We start from the raw sequence: 6,000 nt of genomic DNA, 5'->3' as shown, positions 1-6,000 counted from the left end.
CCCCCCACAAATGTGGATAGATTGTGATCCCAATTTTAGAAAATGGAGACACAGAAATGTGAAGTGGTTTGTCCTGTGTTATTGGACTTGGTCGCACAGCACAGAGCTAGCAGCAGCCGGGCAGAACCTGAAGCAAGGTTCATTCTGACTGCTAGTTGGGAGAGTCTGAGAGCTCACATACATACTCCGTTGTTCATACAACAGACAATCTTTGAGCACCTACAACATACAGGCGCTTATCTTGCGGTTAAATCACTCAGTAGTCAGCTGACATTCAAAGTCAGCAGTCAGCATATTCAAAGCTGAAGTGTTTTTGCAGAACTGGTAAGTTGGAAAATCACTCAGCAGTCAGACAACTGTGGCCTGCCCCGAAATGAAACAGGTCTTGCTCATGGAGTGGCTGCAGCATGCTGACTGCACAGGGGAATGCCAAGGGCACGAGGCCTTCCTCAGAGAGTCTGATTGTGTGCATGAGATGCCCCTGGGCAGGGACAACAGAAGCCAGATCCACAGTGATTAGCTTGGGATATAGCTCCATGATGGCTGCAGTGGGATGGAGACCACAGATGGTGAGTTGGCACTGCATGCCAGGCCTGTGCCACACAAGCCTTGAGAACACAGAGAGAAACAGCACAGGCACTGTCCTCAAAGCAGTCGCAGCCAGTGGGGAAGACAGACATACACGCAGAGGGAAGTGGTGCATGCTGGACATGGCCTGTGTGGGGTTCCACTCCATGTCAGGAAGAGGCAGCTAATCGGACCGGGCACTGAGCAGAGAGCAGGGGATGGCTCATGTGCACCTCGAGGTGGAGTAGGGAGGACAATTAGGGCCTGCATTTAAGGCAAAGCGAGCAGCATATTCAAAGCTGAAGTGTTTTTGCAGAACTGGTAAGTTGGAAGCATACGGAAGTGTTTTTGCAGAACTGGTAAGTTGGAATAAACGAAGGTGGGAGGAGAAGGTGAGAGGGAGACGGGAAACCGGGAAGGAATTCCTGTGAACCAGTGAGGCCATTAATAGAGCTGAAGCTAAGAGCTCTCATACAGAGAGAGGTCAGTGCAAGACCAGGCAATATGCCTGTTAGAAGCTTGAAGACAAAGAAAGGACAGTTGCATCCAGCCGGTGTGGATGACTTCCAGCAGACCAGAAGTACCTTCTGCTGTGCTCCTTGGGTGAAGGCCATCATGTCTTCTGCTCTCATGCTTCTCTGCCTCCTCTGTGCATACCCTCTGTGCAGACATGCATTTGGATGTTTTCTGGGTGGGTCTGTGTCTTTTCTGGAGTGGGAGTGAGGCTTTGATTCCCCCGAAATCACCCTTGGCACTGCTTCTCCTAGGCTAGGGCTGCAGTTCTGTCCACCTTACTCTTGAAAGAGCACTTGGGGAGGAGTGCCCCATCAGGAGGTGCCTCTGGTCCAGCCTTCCTCTCATCACTTCCAGGCTTGCACCACAGCAGTGGGGAGAGCCTGGGATTCCAGCCTGGGCAGCAGAATCTCCCAGGTCCTCCTTCCCTCCCTTGGCAGTTAGCGCTGAGTTCTGATACCTGCTTCTCACTTCCCCTTTGATTTTGGCGACCTGTTTGGATGACTCCCTGGCTTGCTGAACTCAGCTCTCAGCTTGATTCTTGATTCTGTATATTTGCTAAATAAATATTGAATGAATGGAGGCCTTTGATCTCCCCACCACAGACAACTCTTGGTGAGATACTTCCATGGTCTTGATCTTCTGAGAATCTCGCTGGCCACCTGAGGATGGCTTGTGATGTCTTACCCGAGGAACTGGTATGTCTGGGTTAAGTCACATTCTTTTCTGTGAGGTATGAGCAGGCCCTGGCTGAGACATTAGAGTGAATGAGAACACCCACAAAAAGTTTTGTAAAGTCTTTGTCCTTCCTGTTAATATTTGGCAACTTGTGTCTCCTCCAACCTAGAAGGTGGTGACTGCCTCTTCCATGTCCAGGAGTGGACCTTGGTCACCATGGAGATGCATCCTGCTGAGAGCTGCCCACAAAGACTGTACCATGAAATTTGCTTTCTTTTTCTCTTTCAAGGCTTCTCTTTTCATAATGACTTTCAAAACCCAGCAAATGGAAAATGTGCAGGAAGCAGCAAAGGCAGTCCTGCTGTAGCTGGGGGTGCATCACGGCTTCTGGGAGGTCTGAGACACTGCCTTCATGTGACAAGTATTTTAAACACTGCATCCCATCCTGGAGGGTAATTTGCCATCCTCAACCAAGTCAGACTTCAAAGCAAAACTGAACCCATTGCTTTGGCAGCCTCCTCCTCTTTGAGTTGCAGCTCCACATTTTGACAACACTCAAAGCATTCGTGCTTATCAGAAACAACAAAAGATGCTGCCTCTAGGTTCTACTGTATCTCTGTGTTTAAAATTCGTATCAATGTTAAAGATAATTGAAGAACAGTCCTCCCATTATTTTATGTATCCCTGATGGGCGAGTGGACCATCAGTGACATCAGAAAGGTTATCAGTTTGGTAAGACTAGTGTTTCCAAGTTCTTCTCTCCTACTTTGTAATTACGAGAAGAAAACACCTGTCCTCTGTGGGCGGGCCTTCTCCAAGCATTGAGTTAAATCAGGAAATAGAGACTCTGCCTGAGTTCTGTTCTAACACTCTGAGTGAGCCTGGTCAAGTCACTTGCCTTCTCTGAGATTCACTTATTCACAAAAGGAGCCATTTCACCATGCGCTATTCTATGCCTCTTGTGTTTTCTCTCACTGGCATTTCCTAAGGGGCTCATGTAAAGTGAGGCAGAAAAGAATGAACCATAAATCCTGACTCGATTCATTACTAGTTATCAAATTCACCTGGGTTGTCCTATTTGCATTTAATAATATTTATCAGTAGGATTGCAAGTTACTAATATGCACTGTAGAAAATGAGACAAAACAAGGAACCCCACAATAAAACTAAAAAACTCTGTCTATAGAGATAGGTGTTGGAGGAAATAAATTCCTGGTGATTATTCTATGGGCATATTTGTTTGTATGCATTTGTTTGTTTATGACTGAAGTGGTTCATCCCATATCTACTGTTTGTAACCTGCCTTTCTTACTTGTCTACATATAAACAGTTCTATACATTCAACATAAAGACTAGTCTCTATTTTTCTACTGTATTTTTTTCTGTGATGAAATAGTGTACCTTCACATTGAGGTACCAGATTACCTTGTCTCTGAAGAACAAGGTTCATAAATTTGGAAAGGAGAGCTTCATTTCTCCTAAAAGCCTGCAGACCAGCCATTCTGACTGGCTGGGAAGTGTAGCCTCCAGTCAGAAGCTGGAAACAGACACTAGGAGGCAGGGGCAAAGGGAAGAGGAATTTTTGCTGAGTGGGGTTGCTGAATATAAATATTCAATAAGCTGTAGGAGGAGTCATGAATATTTATGAAATGAAAAATGCAGGCATGAGAAATTGAGCTTCATGCCTCCTCAGAGGGTCCATAATAAAAAAAAATGGTGCTGTTAGCATGATTCGAGGGTGGAGTTTTCTGCTTTCAAAAGGTGCAGCAGAGGACATGAAGACCCTTACTCTGCATCCTTCTAGGCTGGCCAGAACCACTCCCTGGCCCCCTGACCAGTGGTCTCTTATCAGGAAGGAAAGCTGCTCAATTGTTATACTGAAATTGCAAAACCAAGAGGCAGCATCTGATCATTGGTTGATGTCAGTGGTGGATTCTTTTGAAAGGGCTGGTTTCTGTTTATCCTTAGGGAGTAAGCCTAATCATGATTAGCAAGTGAGGGAGTAGAACCATGCTTGCCTGACCTTCTATCCCCTCGTGGCCAGAAACTCAATTTCCAAGGTTACTCTGGGGTCCTCTTGGAAAAGAAGGGATCTGTTCAGTGAGTTGGGGGCCTTGGGATTTTACATTCGTATTTTTCAATACCTATCCTCCTACGGTTTTTATTTAGTCTATTTCTAATATTTGTCTACTGTAAACAATGTTGTCATTAAAAAAAAGTTGGAGATAAATCTTTTTGTACTTTCATGATAAGTTTTTAGGGTAAATTCTTAAATGTGGAATTGCTGGTTCAAAAAGAAACTTACAACTTAAAGACTTTGGGTACTTACTGACATATTTCTCTTTTGGAAGGCCTTACTCAACAGGTTTTTTACTGTCTTCTGAAAAGTAATTGGGAACTTGTTGGTTCTAATCTTAATAGTTCATGATTAAGATTTTTCTTTCACTTAATCTAAGAGTTGTATGCCAAAAAGAGTATTTAAGCAAACATTGGAAACTTATTGGAAGAAGTTTCCTTCTGCCATACACACCTATAGGCTCATGGAGAAATTCAGCTTTCAGAACAGCTCGTCTTTAACAGGTTTTGTGGTAGCTGTTTCCACTAGTCTGATAAACTGTTTTTCTTACATTCATCCCAACTTAATTATTATCAAAATAATTTTGGTTCATGTTAGGATGAAAATATTACATTATTACTGTTTTGAATTGCATTTTAAATTTTGAATTATAAGTATTTGTGCTATACATTTCTTATGACTGCAGATTTTGTTGCATTCCATAAATTCTATATGTAGTTTCCTCATTGTTAATTTCTAAGTAGTGTGTAGTGGTAGTTTTGCCAGTAAAGCCACTGAAAAAGATTTTGAGAAAATCGAAAGAGGCTTTATTCCAGTTCACAGTTTGCAAACTGGGGAGACACAGCCTTTGGCACAAAACACAGATGTGTCACAGAGAACAAGGAGGGTTTGTCTTTTATACAGAAAGTTTCTGCCTGGTTCCCACCTCTGTATGCAAATGAGGGGTGCAAACTTGCTGAGTTCTGATTGGTCAGTAAAGTCACAGTACACTGGCTGGTTCAGGCCTCCTGAGCAGGAAGAGACAGGTATGGAACCTCCTAAGTAGAGGCAGGTGAGCAGAGGACCTGTGTGACCTCCTGTGTGACCTGGACCGTCCTTTGAGTTTAGGCCCAGTGAGCCACTCAGGAGCCATCTTGAAGGACTGGCTCTCTGGGGCTTCATGATTTGCTTTATTTCTTTAACTTAAGAGTTATTTAAATTTCTCTCTCTCTCTCTTTTTTTTTTTTTTGCTAATTTTCTTTTTGCTTATCCAAAAGTTCTTTTCAGTTTTGTGGCATTGAGGTAGACACTGTAACTTATACAATAACACACATCTTCCTTGTGAATTGTACCTTCTATCCTGTTATAATAAACTTGATTCTATTTATTATTTTAGAGAGATTATCTTTCATTTTCTAAGTGTGCATCTACATTAAGAATGTCTTTCTGCCCATTCCTCAAGTAAAATGAGACATTTACCACACTTTTCTTTCTAGTAAATGCTCAGTCAGAAATGCGATTATTTCACATGCTGAGTATTAATATTGTTATTGATCACTGTATTATTAATTAATGATTGTATTAGTTTTATTAGCCTTTAAAGATTAGGCCAAATTTTTTTGATTTGTTTTATTGTTTACTCTCATTTATTTTATATCTTCTTCATCCCATTCTTGCAGTGTTAAATTCTATTCTGTGTTGATTGTTTGCAAATATTTTTTCAAGAAAGGTATCCAACTCCTTCAATTTTTTTTTCTTTTCTAGTAGGGTCTTTTTGTCAGCCTTGAGTTTGACTATAACCCTTTTTAGGTAACATTCTTTGAAAGTTAAAAAATTTTTTTCAAGTACTACACTGTCTTTAATACCAATCTGTTTTTTTTCTTTTTCATTTGTAGGTAATGCGCTATTTTCTTGGTAATGGTAGTATGATTTTTTAAAATCTTGAATGACATATATTTGTGTGTATGTATCGTATATATGATTTGTAATAGTTTTTCATAAAATTTAACTACTTTTCTTCATCTTAAACTTTGGATTTCTCTTTAGTTCCAGGACATTTAACCTTTGATTTTTTTTTTTTTTTTTTTTTTTTTTTTAGTCAGAGTCTCATTGTGTCGCCCAGGCTAGAGTACAGTGGTGCAATCTTGGCTCACTGCAGCCTCTGCCTCCCAGGTTCAAGTGATTCT

The 6,000-nt window shown here is 41.6% G+C and overlaps 1 long non-coding RNA gene across 3 annotated transcripts in view; it reads left to right on the top strand.

Moving 5' to 3' along the window:
• Nucleotides 1-313: 313 nt before the first annotated feature.
• Nucleotides 314-6,000, top strand: part of LOC111531435 — a 193,326-nt gene continuing 187,639 nt past the window's right edge. Inside the window, exon 1 of one of the 3 annotated variants that reach the window (XR_002728290.2) lies at nucleotides 314-569. This is a non-coding gene — a long non-coding RNA (uncharacterized LOC111531435). The remainder of the gene's footprint in view (nucleotides 570-6,000) is intronic. The other 2 variants (XR_002728289.3, XR_002728291.3) reach the window with 2 other exon arrangements.

This window comes from Piliocolobus tephrosceles, chromosome 15 (assembly GCF_002776525.5).
Source record: "Piliocolobus tephrosceles isolate RC106 chromosome 15, ASM277652v3, whole genome shotgun sequence".
In the NCBI taxonomy this organism is placed as follows: Eukaryota; Metazoa; Chordata; class Mammalia; order Primates; family Cercopithecidae; genus Piliocolobus; species Piliocolobus tephrosceles.
The sequence above is the reverse complement of the archived record's forward strand: the minus strand, read 5'-3'. Positions and strand labels throughout refer to the sequence as shown.